Raw genomic sequence first — 16,573 nt, forward strand, 5'->3', positions numbered from 1 at the left:
AAGAGAGGTGTTGAGAATGACTCCGTATTTTTGACCTGAGCATTGAAGGATGTAGATACCATCAACTGAAATGAAAAGCCTATAGGTCGAGTTGGTTTGGGGGAAAGACTAGAATTTATTGGACACCCAACTATGTGCCAGGAACTGTTTTAGGCACCAGGAACTTTCATAGGTCTGATACAGAGCATTGTGTAAAGGAGTTCATCAGGCCAGAAGCTGAGGCCAGCAAGGACCAGCCTGTTTGACATGTGGGATTCCAGCGAGACTCTAAGCCTTCTGGGGTCAGTGAGCATGGTATGGTGTCTTGATCAACTCTGTGACCTACTTAGCCTACTTGGGACATGTTCGATGACTATCTGTGGAATGAATGATGATTCTCTGCTTCTCATTCTCTGAGTGATTCAAATCATGATGACATGAAAGTCTATCCTTATGCACAACCATAAAATTATTAGAAAAACTGTTCTGGGTTTAGGCAAGAATTTCTTTTGGCTCATTTTGGATATTCTTTTAAGACTGTAGCACCTCTAGGACAAAGACAGTGTATTTAATCTTTGAATCTGCAGGGCCTAGTGCCTGTCCCGTCCCGCGGGATCGTCAACGTAGACCCTAGAAGAGGGAGTGGGAACTCGGGGGGACAAGAGACACGAGAAATGGAGACAAGACAGTATCCTGATCAAGTCTCGTTTATTGGTGGCAGCTTAATGCCTTACATAGACCAGCAGGGGCGGAGGTTGGGCCAGGGCGATGACGGTGGCCCTGCGGTGGGCGTGGCCAGGTAGATTTCGGTTTCTTCGGTGGGACATCATGTTGCGCCTGCGCCGTCGGCTGGTAATTTTCCCGGGCGTGGGACGGCACCTGCGCTGTAAATTGATCATTTTCCCGGGCGCGGGAAGATGGGTGGTGAAGAACCCGGAAGGGCGCCATTTTGTACTGGCGTATGAGACAGCAGAACAGGGAAGAAAGTAAATCTAGGGAGGAGGCATAAAGTGGAAATGTATAGAGCTCAGGCATCAGTCGTCAGTATTATCGCTATGGCCGGGCCACCCAGCTCCGGACAAGTGCCTAGCAGGTTATTTGTTGAATGAAAACATTTCAGTGTATTTTCTCAGACTTTTAAAAATTAGGTATATTTTTACGGTGTTATGATCATAATACCCATTTTATTTGTTTCCTAATTTTTACTTACTCTTTTATTAAAATGATTTTTCCATATATAGATTCTTCATTAACTACCATTTTTATGACCGCACAATAATTTAAGGTGTATGGCTAAACTATAATTCCATTACCCATTTCCTCATTATCCAATAAGATTCTTTTGGGCTATCAAAATAATTAATAAAATAATAATATAATATAAAATAATAAAAAATAATAAATATTTTCCTTAAGGAGGCCTTTTATGTACTTTATGTTATTTTAGTAGAGTGGTAAGATTTCTTGGTCAAGGACGTTAGCAGACATTATTAATATTTACCAACATCTGTGTTTCTCTGCTCCTTTTGGACATGGCAGAAAGGAGGCTCCAGTTTTCAGCCTCCTTGCCATTGGGTAGGGCCATATGAATAGCTCTGGACAATGAAGTGTGAACGGAAGTGAGGTGTGAATTTCCTGGATGTGGCTGTGGAAAGCCTACGCATGATTTGCCAATCTCTCCTATTTTCTGCAAGGATGACCAATGACATTCCAGATGGTAGAGTCCCTGAGTGACACAGAACAACCTTCCCTCTTCACCAACCTGAGGTGGGTATGTTGGAACTCTTGTTATAGTAAACTACTGGGATTCTGGGGTTAATTTGTTGCCACTAGTAACCTAGTCTTTCCTGACTAATACAGAGTTTCTGGGCCTTATGACACGTCAGAGTACATATTGGCAAATTGCACAGTGTGTATAGTAGGTACCCAATAAATAGCTCTTAAATGAATTAATCAGACCGGTCACCAATATTACATGAAAATACCCATTTCAATACTTATCAACTGCAATGGATTTATTATTTGATAATTCTTGCCAACTTAATAGGCAAAAATATTGTCTTGGCTATAGTTTAATTTGTATTTCTTTGCTTATTGGAATACCTGAACTTTTTTTTCATCTGTTGTTAGCTATTTCCTCTGTTGTGTATTATTTGTTCTAAAGCTTTCATTCACTTTCAGTAACTGTATATTGAATGCCTTCACTGTTCTAGATACTGGGGCTGTACTAGTGAATAACTTTGCTATCATGGAACTTTCAGGAGGGGAGAAAAATGACATGTATACAAATACTTAAATATTTTAGGTATGGTGAATGCTATGAAAAATAAAGCAAGGTATGAGACTTAAAGATTGGCTGGGTATGTTTTCATGCTGACTGGCCATGCAGGGTCTTTCTGATAATGTCATTTTTGAACAAAGGGGATGAGTCAAACTGATATTGGAAAGAAAGGCATTCAGGCCAAGAGAACAGTACATACAAAGGCCTTAAGGCAGGGGCATTCTTGATATTTTGGGGGATCTAGCAAGAAGCCAATCTGGCTGAAGCAGAGTGAGTGAGACAAAAGTAGCAGGAGATGAGAGTGTTCAGGTAACAGGCCAGAGCATGAACAGTCTTGCTTTTTGCTTTTCTTTGGATTGATATGAGAGTCACTGAGGGCCTTTGAGCTTAGGAGCAACATGGTATGACTTACTATTTGAAAGGATTACTTTGGCTTCTCTGTAGATAAGAGACAGTAGTGGTTAAGTGAGAAGGGGTCAGATTCTAGATGTATTTGTCATAGAGCTAATTGATGTTGATGATAGGTTGGATATGGGAGAGGAATGTGAGAAATAAAGGAGTCAAGAATGATTTCAAGATTTTTTTTTTTTTTTTTTTTTTTTTTGAGACAGAATTTCACTTTTGTTGTCCAGGCGCGATCTCAGCTCACTGCACCTCTGCCTCTGGGGTTCAAGTGATCCTCCTGCCTCAGCCTCCCATATAGCTGGGATTACAGGCATGCACCGCCACTCCCGGCTAATTTTTGTATTTTTACAAAATACAAAATACATGGGAGTTCACCACCTTGACCAGGCTGGTCTCAAAATCCTGACATCAGATGATCCACCTGCCTCAGCCTCCCAAAGTGTTGGGATTACAGGTGTGAGCCACCATGCCCGGCCTGATTCCAAGATTTTGACTTGAGCAATTGGAAAAATGTAGTTGCTATTTACTTTATTGCTCCATTAAATTATATTTGGTATTTTTAATGACTCCAGAAAATTCCATGTCAGAAATAAAAGAAACAGTATACTTCGGTGGATAAAGTACTTGATTTCCAGGCCAGGGGTAGGTCTTGATTGACTTCAACCAGTTATGGTTCACTTGGTGCCATGGCTGCAGGGACTGGTTCAGGGGTGGTCCTATGACCTTAGATGATGCAGTCAGAGGCCCAGGACTTTCATTTAACAATCTGGAGGAGACGCTGCTTCTTCTGCTAGAGATGAACAAGGAAGCATGCTCCCTGAGGCTTCTGGTAGCCCCCTTGCTCCTTTGAGATAAACCAGCCTTAAGATGAACTTGACATGGAAAGCAGAGAAAAGAGTTAAAAAGAAAGCCAGGTGTTTTGTGACATGGTTGAGTCACTGCATCCATCCATCCTCACCTGAAATCTATCCAGAGACTATTCAGCTACATGAGCCAGTATACTCTCCTTTATTGTTTATGCCATTTGGGGCTGTATTTTCTTTTTTCTTTTTGTTTTTTGTTTTTGAGACGGAGTTTCACTCTTGTTGCCCAGGCTGGAGTGCAATGGCATGATCTTGGCTCACCGCAACCTCTGCCTCCCGGGTTCAAGTGATTCTCCTGCCTCAGCCTCCTGAGTAGCTGGGATTACAGGCATGCACCACCATGCCTGGCTAATTTTGTATTTTTTAGTAGAGGCAGGGTTTCTCCATGTTGGTCAGGCTGGTCTTGAACTCCCAACCTCAGATGATCTGCCCGCCTCGGCCTCCCAAGGTGCTGGAATTACAGGCGTGAGCCACTGTGCCCGGCCTTGGGTTGTATTTTCTATTACTTGCCACTAAGCATGTCCTGACCCATATAAGCAGCTTTCACATAAATGCTGTCCACAGAATGCTGTCACCACCTGTGATCTTAGAACACAGGAAATAGTCACCCTAGAAAATCTGCAACCCATTTAAGCCTGAAGATTAGAGGGTTACATCATGCGGTGTAAGAGGAGAGGCCACCTTCAGAACATATGCTGTCCAAAATCCTGGAGGAATGGATCCCAGGAACTGTCAGCACAGCAGACATCACCTGGCATCACAGGATCTCAGCTGCTTCCCTAGCAACAAGGGCCAGTCCTTCTCCCTGAAACACAGCATCATTGGCAAGTTGCTTCTGGAGTGTTTACAGTCGTCCTCATTGATTTCTGGAAGCATGGGGTAGAAACTGATTCTGAAGGCAAAGTCTCCAAGAATAGCAACACCCTTCTTCAGCATTTGTTCCTGAAAATGCTTTACCAATGTGTGCTCTTTGGGAGACAGTTTAAGGTCATGGAGAGCAGGACAGACGGTGGAATCAGACTACCTGGACTTCCCTCCTGGCTCCTCCAGGACTGGTAAACCCAAAAGAGGGGTCTCAGGGCTGAGGGCAGTGGGCAGATATGGCCCCCGCATCCCAGTCTTAGCAAATCCTTTGCACAGGGTAGGTCGTTGAGATTGTAGGGATTGCTGTACGGTGGGCTTCCTGGAGCCTGCGCTCTCTAATTGTCTTCATGGTTAAGAGCACCAGGAGTTTGCAGCCACACTGCTGGGATTTGAGCCTTAGATCTACCACCTACAGACTGCACAAGTTATTTAACCTCTCTATGCTTTAGTTTCCTTCCCTGTCAAATTAAAATAATAAAAAGGTATTTATCTCCTAGAGTTACTTAGAAGATAAATGAGTTACTACATGTAGTCTGAGAATGATGCCTGGCACTCTCTTAGTTTGGGCTGCCATAACAAAGACCACGGACTGAGTGGCTGAAACAATAGAACTTTATTTCTCACAGTTCTAGGTGCTGGAAAATCCAAGATCAAGACACCGTCAGATCCCATGAATGGTGAGTGTTGCTTCCTGTTTTGTAGATGGCTGTGTTCTCATTGTGTCCTCATATGGCAGAGAGCAGACAGAGCTCTCTGGGATCCCTTTTATAAGGGCATTAATCCCGCTCATGAAGGTTCCATTCTCAGGACCTAATCACCTCCCAAGGGTCCCAGCTCCTAATGCCATTACATTGGGGGTTAGGATTTCAACATATGATTTGGCGGCTGGGAGACACAAACATTCAGGTCTGTAATGGGCATCTAATAAGTGTTCACTGAGTATTAGCTTTTGGGTTGCCTATAACTTGCTAAGAAATAATATTACAAAAATATTGGGAGGCCGAGGTGGGCGGATCACCTGAGGTCAGGAGTTTGAGACCAGCCTGGCCAACATGGCGAAACCCCGCCTCTACCAAAAATACAAAAAAAAAATTAGCCAAGCATGGTGGCAGGTGCCTGTAGTCCCAGCTACTGGAGAGGCTGAGGCAGGAGAATTGCTTGAACCCAAGAGGCGGAGACTGCTGTGAGCTGAGATGGCACCACTGCACTCCAGCCTCGGCAATAGAGCACAACTCCGTCTCAAAAAATAAAAATAAAAACCAAGGCAGGCAGGAGCTGCTGGCACATTTTATGATCACATTCTTAACTGCTGTGGATTCTTGTTGCACCTCAAGGGCACACTCATATGACAAATACAAGCTTCTAGGCTGGAACCTGATGGGTTTTTGGCATCAACATCCCTTGCTGTGAATTTGTTGTTTTGCTATTTGGTAAGTGGTAGTGACCAAGCTATTCCCCTGCCCATGTTCTCCCAGGGGCCTTCTACTTCTGACTGATATATACTGTACAGTCTTCCAGACACAGCCTTGAGCCAGGGCGCTGGAAAACTGCCTGTGCCCGTGTTATTCCCCATTCAGGCTGGCTCCAGAGGCTGGGAAGAAGAGGCCTAGGGCAAACCCAACAGGATGCCTGGGGTGCTCAGGAAGGAGTAGAACCTGAGCCACAGAAGGGAGAAGAACAAGATGTTTCCTCTCTCTGCTCCCTGCCACAGCCCACCCTGGTACTTGTCACACGACTCCCCAGGTACTCATGTACTCCTCTGTCCCTCATAATGGACTGTGTGCTCTTTAGGAGCAGGAATCAGACCTGGTTCATTTTTCTTTCTTCCTTTTTGCATCCTGATTGCTTGGAATGGCACCTGGAACGGAGGGAGCAGTAGATTCCTATTGGAATGAAGCTGGGCGTGGTAGTTTACACCTGTAATCCTAGTACTTTGGGAGGCCTAGGTGGGCAGATTGCCTGAGGTGAGGAGTTCGAGACCAGCCTGGCCAACATGGTGAAACCTTGTCTCTACTAAAAATACAAAAAAGAAAAAAAAAAAAATTAGCCGGGCGTTGTGGTGCATGCCAATAGTCCCAACTACTCAGGAGGCTGAGGCAGGAGAATTGCTTGAACCCAGGAGGTGGAGGTTGTGGTGAGCCGAGATCACACCATTGCACTCTGGCCTGCAGTCTAGGCAACAGGGCAAGACTCCATCTAAAAAAAAAAAAATATATATATATATGTATATACATTTCCTTTGGGATGAATAACAGGCATAACCATAGCTAACACTGATTGATGGCCTTTCTGTGCTCAAAGTCAGATAAATAAGACAGAACTGTTCTAATCTTTCCAACAACCCCATAAGGTAGAATCTAGATTCTATTATTATCTTCTTTGTAGAGTGAAGGAAATTAGGCAGAGAGACACTAATTAATTTGTCCAAGGTTACAGAGATCAGTGGCTGGCTGCAACCTAAACCAGGAAACTTAGCTCCAAAATTCCAATTCTTAGTCCCTCCTCTATCCCACTTCTACCACCCCCTGTCTCCTGCAAGTCAGTGACCATAGTGGTCACCTTAGAGGTTCACTTTATTATGTCACTCCCCTGATCAAGAACCTTCCAGGCCAGACTCCCCAGCACAGCATGGAGGCTGTCTAGGGCTGTCCCCAGCCTCCTGAGCAGTGACCTCCTCTTTCAGAGGCAATAGGAGATTGGTCCCAACTCTACTGTCTACCAGTGTGTGACCGTGGCCATGGGACTTAACCTCTTTCCACCTCGGGCTTCTCCACTGTAGAATGAGGATTACTGGGGCTGACTTCACATGGCTTATGATGACTTGAGAATCATCAGTGTGGGCACTGCCTAGAACAGGGGTTGGAAAACGTTTTCTAAAAAGGGCCAGATGGTAAGTATTTTTGGCTTTGTGGGTCATATGGCCTCTGCAACAACTGCTCAACTCTGCCATTGTAGTCCAAAAGTAGAAGCTATGGGCCGGGTATGGTGGCTCACACCTGTAATCCCAGCACTGTGGGAGGCCGAGGCAGGCGGATCACCTGAGGTCAAGAGTTTGAGAACAGCCTGGCCAACATGGAGAAACCCCATCTCTACTAAAAATATAAAAATCAGCCAGGCATGGTGGTGCACGCCTGTAATCCCAGCTACTTGGGAGGCTGAGGCAGGAGAATTGTTTGAACCCGGGAGACGAGGTTGGGGCAGAGGATATGGTCTGAATGTTTGTGTCCCCCCAAATTCGCATGTTGAAATCCTAACCCCCAAGGTGATAGTATCAGGAGATGGGGCTTTGGGGAGGGGATTAAGCTATGAAGGTAAAGCCTTCAAGACTGGGACTAATGCCCTTGTAAAAGAGGCCCTAGAGAGCTAGCTAGCCTCTCCCATTACGTGAGGACACAGGGAGAAGGTATCATCTAGAAATGAAGTAGAAATGAATTTTCTATGAACTAGAAAGTCCTCACCCGACACTGAATCTGCTGGGGCCTTGATCTTGGGCTTCGCCACTCCCAGAACTGTGTGACATAAATGTCTGTTGTTTATAAGGTGCTATTTTGTTATAGCAGCCCAAACAGACAAGCAGCCATGGATAAGATGAAAAATAATTTGTATGGCTATGTATCAATAAAAGTTTATTTATGGCCAAGTGCAGTGGCTCAGGCCTATAATCTCAGCACTTCAGGAGGTAGAGGCAGGAGGATCACTTCAGCCCAGGAGTTCAAGACCAGCCTAGGCAATATAGCTAAACCCCATCTCTGCAAAATAAGTTTAAAATTAGCCTGGTGTGGTGGCGCACAGGTAGTACCAGCTACTCAGGAGGCTGAGGTGAGGGGATGGCTTAAGCCCAGGATGTCGAGGCTGCAGTGAGCCATGATCACATCACTACACGCCAGCCTAGGCAACAGAGTGAGAAGCTGTCTCGAAAAAAAAAAAAAAAAAAAAGTTTATTTATGGGCACTAAAATTTGAATTTCAAATAATTTTTATGTGGCATGAAATATTATTTCTAGTTTTTTCCTAACCATTTTAAAATGTAAAAACCTTTCTTAGCTCATGGACATTATATACAAAAACAGGTGCGAGGCTAGATTCAGTTCACAGGCTGTAGTCTGCTGACGCCTAGTTTAGAGCAGTATCTGGTACAAAGGAAGAGCTTAATACATCTGAGAGGACAGTGTGAAGTAAGGTAACAAGTAGGAGGTTTCATAAGGTGCTGAGGACCTTGACTTGGTGGGGACACGTGGATGGAATAGATGTGTTAAATATAGGAGACAGAGTTGAGGACCCACCATCTGCTGAGCGCTGACTGTGGCCAGGCACCACACTTTCCACATTTCCTCCCATTGAGTCCTCACACTGACCCTGTACCTTACACCTGTTTACAGAGATGGTGAGGCTCAGAGAGGTTAAGTAATATGCCCAGAGTTACACAGCTTTTAAGTGACAGAGTCAGGATCTGAACCCAGCTTTTATAGAACACCAAAGACTGGGCTTTTTCTATTAGACTGTCATTTGCTGAACATGTATTTTATTGAAAACCTAAAATGTGCAAGGTGCGATGCCAGGTTTGGGAACACAGTGGTGTAAAAGATGTACACCCCATGGAGGGTATAGTCTGGTGGGAGAGACCAGGCATCCAAACGAACGATTATAACTCAGGGTGACATCTCCAGGATGAGAATGAACAAGGGGGCGCAGAATGTACAGTTATTACCCACATTTGGAAAATCAGAGAAGGCTTCCTGAAGGAAGCAATGTCTACCCAGACGGAAGGTCAAGAAGGAAAGACCCAGGAAGGCACGAAGCAGGGGCTAATGATACTGCACAAGCAGGTTGTGGCTGGTGCCCGACCTCTCAGATTCACTGCCCTTGATAGTCCAATCCCTTCTTAGGAGGATGCCTGCATCTTTTTTTTTTTTTTTTTTTTTTTTTTTTTTTTTTTTTTTTTTTGAGACAGAGTCTCGCTCTGTTGCCCAGGCTGGAGTGCAATGGCATGATCTCAGCTCACTACATACAACCTCTGCCTCCTGGGTTCAAGCAATTCTCTGTCTCAGCCTCCCGAGTAGCTGGGATTACAGGTGCCTGCCACCACACCCAGCTAATTTTTGTATTTTTAGTAGAGACGGTGTTTCGCCATGTTGGCCAGACTGGTCTTGAACTCCTGGTCTCGTGATCCACCTGCCTCGGCCTCCCGAAGTGCTGGGATTGGAGGCGTGAGCCACCGCACCCAGCCCGGGGGCCTGTGTCTTTTGTCCTTAGCTGTCCTTTGCCTCCATCCCCTCTCATTCTGAAATGCTACCATGGTTTTGTTCCACAGCTCCCCAGAGACACAACTCAGCCCCTCTCTGCTTTCCTCATTACTTCAAGTGTCCCATGAATTCAGTAAACCTGATTCAAGATTTTGGTGGAGGGCGGGGATGGGAGCACAGTATCCACGGGGAGGGGTCATTCCTGGAGCCCTGCGCTTCCGCCCTCTCCTGGCCCCCCACTTCCTCCCTGGAGCTGCAAACAAAATCCTCCCTTTGTCTTGTTGGAAGCGTTCCCACCCACCTCCGGCCAGAAGGATCTCGGTTCCTACTTGAACTTTGCAAAGTATTTTCTCAACAAAGACAGCTCTACCCTCCTAAGAGGAATTCTGATACATAAAAAGTTCTCTTTACACCTCCATTGTTTCATTCAACCCTCCAAGCAAATCGCTGGAATAGCGATCATCATCCCCATTTTACAGGTGGGGAAACTGGGTAACCCAAATGATGGTGCTGGGCGTTAAAGGCAGGACTGCCAGAATCCAAAGCCTCCTTCCCAGCCACTGGCTATTCCACTTTCTAACACCACTCTGATAGGGTCTGGGGAAGGCAGCGGAGGGGACAGCCTAGTTGGGGGAGCGGGGAAGATGAAGGCCAGGAACTGAGACCATAGAAGTATGGTTTCATCAGAGCCACTCGTTTCCCATTACTTAAACCTCCACAATCTTCCAGTGAATGTTTCTTACGCTTGTTCTTCCAGAATGAGAGAACTGCACAAGACAGGCTTCAGTCACAGACACCCCAAGCAGCCCAGGATCCTTCCTAAGAGGAACGCAATTCCCCTCATGGGTTGGGGTTTGGGTGTTTGTTTCGGGAAGAGCCTGGGACCTGGCTGTGATCACCCAGGGCGCCCAGCACTGGACCTGAGAACATTTCTGAAAGTAGCACTGCAGTTCCTTGATAACTGAGCAGACTCCAAGGAGACAAGGAGAAAACAGAAAATAAGAAAGGAAGTGACAAAGAGACCATTCTAAATTCAGAAAAGCAATTTTAGATTCAAAGTGAATTTGGCTATTGAAGCCAGAAACTACAGAAGTTCACACGGTGAGGTCTTGGCCTAGCTCTTCAGAGAGCTGGATTCCACATCGGGGAAATGAAGTTACCGTGAAATCAAGGGCTCAGAGGGTGAATCAAGGAGCCGGCATGTAAGCACCTTGGCTAAGCATGTGCCCAGAGGAAGGCCAAAGAACAGCAGAGAACAGGAGCCCCACCTTCAGGAAGCCTTGAGCAGGAGCAGCAAAAATCTGCTTCCTCTACAACCCTAAGGTCACTGGAGGCTGACAAACCCTTCCCCCACACCCTGCTACTTGAGCAGCTCAGCTCCCTGCACCCCACCCCTGTCCTAACCCCCACCCCCAGCAGAATCACAGAGGCCACTTTCTTTTTTTTTTTTTTTTTGAGACAGAGTCTTGCTCTGTCGCCCAGGGTGGAGTGCAGTGGCCAGTTCTCAGCTCACTGCAAGCTCTGCTTCCCAGGTTTACGCCATTCTCCTGTCTCAGCCTCCTGAGTAGCTGGGACTACAGGCGCTGCCACTACGCCCGGCTAGTTTTTTGTTTTTTTTCAGTAGAGACGGGGTTTCACCGTGTTAGCCAGGATGGTCTTCATCTCCTGACCTCGTGATCCGCCCGTCTCGGCCTCCCAAAGTACTGGGATTACAGGCTTGAGCCACCGCGCCCGGCCTCTTTTTTTTTTTTTTTTTTTTTTTTTTTTTTTTTTTTGAGACGGAGTCTCCCACAGTCACCCAGACTGGAGTGCAGTGGCACGATCTCGGCTCACTGCAAGCTCCGCCTCCCAGGTTCACGCCATTCTCCTGCCTCAGCCTCCCCAGCATCTGGGACTATAGGCGCACCCCGCCACGCCTGGCTAATTTTTTTTGGTATTTTTAGTAGAGACGGGGTTTCACCGTGTTAGCCAGGATGGTCTCTATCTCCTGACCTCGTGACCCCCCTGCCTCGGCCTCCCAAAGTGCTGGGATTACAGGCGTGAGCCACCGCGCCCGGCCTTTTTTTTGAGACGGAGTCTCGCTCTGTTGCCCGGGCTGGAGTGTGATGGCGCTATCTCAGTTCACTGCAACCTCCGCCTCCTGGGTGTCAGTGATTCTCCTACCTCAGCCTCAGGAGTAGCTGGGAATACAGGTGCCCGCCATCACGCCTGGATAATTTTTGTATTTTTAGTAGACAGGGTTTCACCATATTGGCCAGGCTGACCTCAGGTGATTCGCCCATCTCAGCCTCCCAAAGTGCTGGGATTACGGGCATGAGCCACTGTGCCCAGACACACAGGCTGCTTTCTGCCCACCTCTCCCTGGGCTGGGCTCTCTTTCCTTGCACTTCTGCTCATGAAGACTAAGAGTTGCCAATATCACAATGGCAGACACTGGCAGGACCCAGTAGGTCTGCTTCTGCTTCATTGGGATAGCCGTGGGTAGCACAGTGGGCAGCCCTGGAAACAAAATCCCCTTTGACATCCAAAACGAAGCTTGTCCAGAGCAGTGTCTGGTCCACGGTAAGTGCTGTAGAGCTGTTAGCTGTTATCCTCTACCCTGGCTTCAGCCCCTCATTGTGCTAAAGTGGGTAAGTGAATGAAGGAGGTGAGAACTGATGACAGTCTTGAAGGTTAAGCATTGGAAAGAATTCTTAACCTTCAAGCAAGGTTGGATGGAGCACATGCATGTGTAAAGATTTAGGAGTAGCGATGATCCAGGTGTCTGTGGAGATGTAAGTGGAGCAGATGGAATAGGGTGAAGATTCAAGTAAGTAGTGGGAGCAGGTCTGTGGGGGTTAGATTGTTTAGGGTCTGGGATGCCAGGCTAAGGTGTTTGTTCTTAAGGCTGTAGGCAATGGAGAGTTGGATGACTTAGAATTTTTTTTTTTTTTTTTTTGAGTGCAGTGGCATGATCTCGGCTCACTGCAATCTCTGCCTCTCAGGTTCAACAATTCCCGTGCCTCAGCGTCTCCAGTAGCTGGGATTACAGGCGTGTACCACCTTGCCCAGCTAATTTTTGTATCTTTAGTAGAGACAGGTTTCACCATGTTGACCAGGTTGGTCTCAAACTCCTGACCTCAAGTGATCTGCCCGCCTTGGCCTACCAAAGCGCTGGGATTACAGGCATGAGCTACCATGCCTGGCCCTGGTGACTTGGATTTGAATGCAGACATCATTTTGCTATCATAGATTAAGACTTGGTATAGTTGAACTCTGACTTTGCATTTCGGTTCTGTGCCATTTCTTTCCTTCCCTCGATCTCCCTCCCTTCCTTCCTTCTTTCCTTCTTCCTTCCTTCCTTTTCTCTCTCCTGTACCTCTCTCCCTTCCTCCTTTCCTTTTTTCTTCCCTCTCTCCCTTTCTTCCTTCCTTCCTTCTTCCCCTCTTTATATTTCCCTGTGCATTTTCCCAATTCTAACATTCTATGTATTTTATCTTTCATGTTGTTGGCAACTAATTATCATCTCCTGAGAATCTTCACAGCAATTGGTGAGAAGGTTGAAAATGTGACAAGTTCTTCTCCTTTTTTTGTTTAAATGGGATTAACCAGTTAATTGCCCAGTTAATTGCCCATTCTATGCAGAAGCAAAGTGTCTAATTTCTCACTTTTGAAGTTGTCATCTCCTGCCCTGGTCTACCAGACTTCATTTATACTGTCAGGGTTACCATGGGAGATTCCATAGGAAGCTCTAAGTTGGGTTAGACCTGTGGGTCCCAGCGTTGCTAAGTCTAATAGTTAGACGAATGGTCCTCCACCAGGGTCAAATTTGCCCCTCAGGGGACATTTGGCAATGTCAGGAGATATTTCTGATTGTCAAACCTGGGGAGGGAGAAGTGCTACTGGTATCTAGTGGGTAGAAGCCAGAGATGCTGCTAAATATCTTACAATGCAATGCACAGGACAGCCCCACAACTAAGAATTATCCAGCCCAAAATGTCAGTAGTGCTGACACTGAGAAACCTTGGTCTAGACTGAGACCTTTGACCAAGAAAAGATGGTGAAGTGAACTGAGTATCTGCACAGATAGGATTGGAATGAGGTGGGATGATGGACCTGAGGAAGAGGTCTGCTGGAAGCAACTGGAAAGTACTTGGTATCAGAAGGAAAAACCAGAACCTTTATGAGCAAATGGCTTGCCTATTTTTAATTAGCTCCCTTGTGCAGATATTGACATTTCAGTATATTGCCCCAATGATACTTATCACCAGAAGCCATGGCTTCTCCAGTTTCTAATGAAACCTGATGTGTTCATTGGTTCTGAAAGCCTACAGCTGTGTTTGGCTTTGCAGCCCTAACTGATAATAGCATTTGAAGTCCCTTGTTGCTCTAACTTTCAGGAAATATAAGTAATATACTTGGAAGGCAGCAGGCACCAGACACCCATTTGTGTGGGGGAAAATGTATCACGAAAGTATTTCCTGGTCCAGAAAGTAAACCATTGAACTTGATCCGACTGGTAAGAGAGTGATCAATTATTAACTAAGTTTGGAGAAGTGGGAATTCCCTCTAAACCCTGTGGTTTGCTGGATTAAATAATGTTGCATACAGATCTAATTGTTTTGGCTCTACGGTGAGCTCTGCCAGCCAGGCTCCATCCTCAACCCTGTCCTCTCCTCTGTCCAAACTCACTCCCTAGTGCTGTCATCCAGTTCCAAGGCTTCAGATAGTCTTCATATACCAACGGTCCTTCAGGCTAATGGATAATCCCGTTACATTTCCCCGATCCTATTACTCTCCCACTTTCCCAAAGGATGATCTCATGCTTTCCCTTTCCTCAAACCATCAATACATACTTCCCCAACGTGCTGCACTGAGAACCTCACTTCCTATTTTCTGGAGAAAACAGGAGCAATCAGAAGAAACTTGCACCCCTTCCAGCACATCCAGCAGTTCCTGTGTCCTTCTATTCTACTTTCCCTCCAGTGACCATAGTCCAACGGTTCCTGTGCCTTTCCAAGGTGAGTTCCTTCACTTGGAGGGTAGACTCCAACTCTTCTGCCTACCCAGGAATGTCACTTGCCTCTTCTGAATTCATCCTTTCCCATCCTATCAACTTATTTATAATATATTCCATTAAAAAAATCTTTCTTGGGGCCAGGTGCAGCGGCTCACGCCTGTAATCCCAGCACTTTGGGAGGCCAAGGCTGGTGGATCACTCAAGATCAGGAGTTCGAGACCAGCCTGTCCAACATAGTGAAACCCCATCTCTACTAAAAATCCAAAAAATTAGCCTGGTGTGGTTGCGGGTGTCTGTAATCCCAGCTACTTGGGAGGCTGAGGCAGGAGAATTGCTGGAACCTGGAAGGTGGAGGTTGCAGTGAGCTGAGTTCACACCACTGCACTCCAGCCTGGGTGACAGAGCAAGACTCTGTCTCAAAAAAAAAAAAAAATCTTCCTTGACCCCACATCTCCCTCCAGCTATTGTCCCAGTTTCCAGCTCCTTTAACAGGAAAAAGACTTGCCTCCTTATCCTCTCCTCTTCTTCTCTCTTGTATTCTTTTTATTTACACCTTCATTTCATCAAACCATCAACACCAGCTCTTGTCAAGGTCACTATGACCTCCACTTGGCCAAATGCAATGGTTAATTTTCAGTTCTTATCAGACATTCAGCAGCACCAACTCCATTGCTCACTCCCCTCGACACACTCCTTCCCAGCATGGGAGGACATGGGAATTTCTGTAATGGCCAAATGTCTTCAACCCAGGGAAGATTTAGAATTAAATGTAAAGGTAATGGAGTATGTCAAATCTATAGTGTTAAGTCTTTTAAAAATATACATAAAATTTGAAAATAATCCATATGTTTGATATTTTAAGCACTTAAATGTTTAAATGAATTTGGCTTATTGAAGAACAACTTGCTATATTAAAAGGTTGTTTTTTTTTTTTTTTGAGACAGAGTCTCACTCCGTCATCCAGGCTGGAGTGCAGTGGTGTGAACTCGGCTCACTGCAAGCTCCACCTCCCGGGTTCACGCCATTCTCCTGCTTCAGCCTCCCGAGTAGCTGGGACTACAGGCGCCCGCCACCACGCCTGGCTAATTTTTTGTTGTTGTTGTTGGTATTTTTAGTAGAGACAGGGTTTCACTGTGTTAGCCAGGATAGTCTCGATTTCCTGACCTCGTGATCCACCCGCCTTGGCCTCCCAAAGTACTGGGATTACAGGCGTGAGCCACTGCACCCAGTCGAGAAATTTTTGTAAGAGAATTACAAAAGAATCTGTAGACCAAGTGTGGTGGCTCATGCCTATAAACCCAACACTTTGGTAGGCCAAGGTGGGAAGATTGCCTGAGGCCAGGAGTTGGAGACCAGCCTGAGCAACATAGCAAGACCCTGTTTCTATAAAAAATATTAAATAGCAGAAATACACACACATGCAAAAATAAAAAGTAAGTTTTGGAATATAAAATAATTTGAACCTTTTATGCTATATTTATAAGTATAATATTAGTTTTACAAAAATGACTAAGGAGTCAGGGTTTTTTCTTTTCAGTTAATTTGTAGTCAGCTTCTTAACATAAAAAGTAAGCACGCAAACCTGGAATCTGGGGCACAATCTGTTTTATTGGAGGCTTTGCTTAAAGGTTGGTTCCACTCAGACTTAGTTAATTAAACAACTTGAAGGGTTTTTAACTGTGTTTATAAATTTAATATATTTGATTCGCTTTTCAATGACAGCTAGTTCAAAAAGTAGTCCACATATTATTAGCTATATGACTGTGAGAATTCTTCTGTATACCTCAGTTTCCCTGTATATGAAATGGAGATAATAATAATATAAGATATTCACTAGAATTGATATGAGAATTAAAGGAGTTAATGGTGTAAACTTTTTTTTTTTAGAGGGAGTCTAGCTCTGTCACCCAGGCTGCAGTGGTATGATCTCAGCTCACTGC

Source organism: Chlorocebus sabaeus, chromosome 11 (genome assembly GCF_047675955.1).
Source record: "Chlorocebus sabaeus isolate Y175 chromosome 11, mChlSab1.0.hap1, whole genome shotgun sequence".
Taxonomy (NCBI): Eukaryota; Metazoa; Chordata; class Mammalia; order Primates; family Cercopithecidae; genus Chlorocebus; species Chlorocebus sabaeus.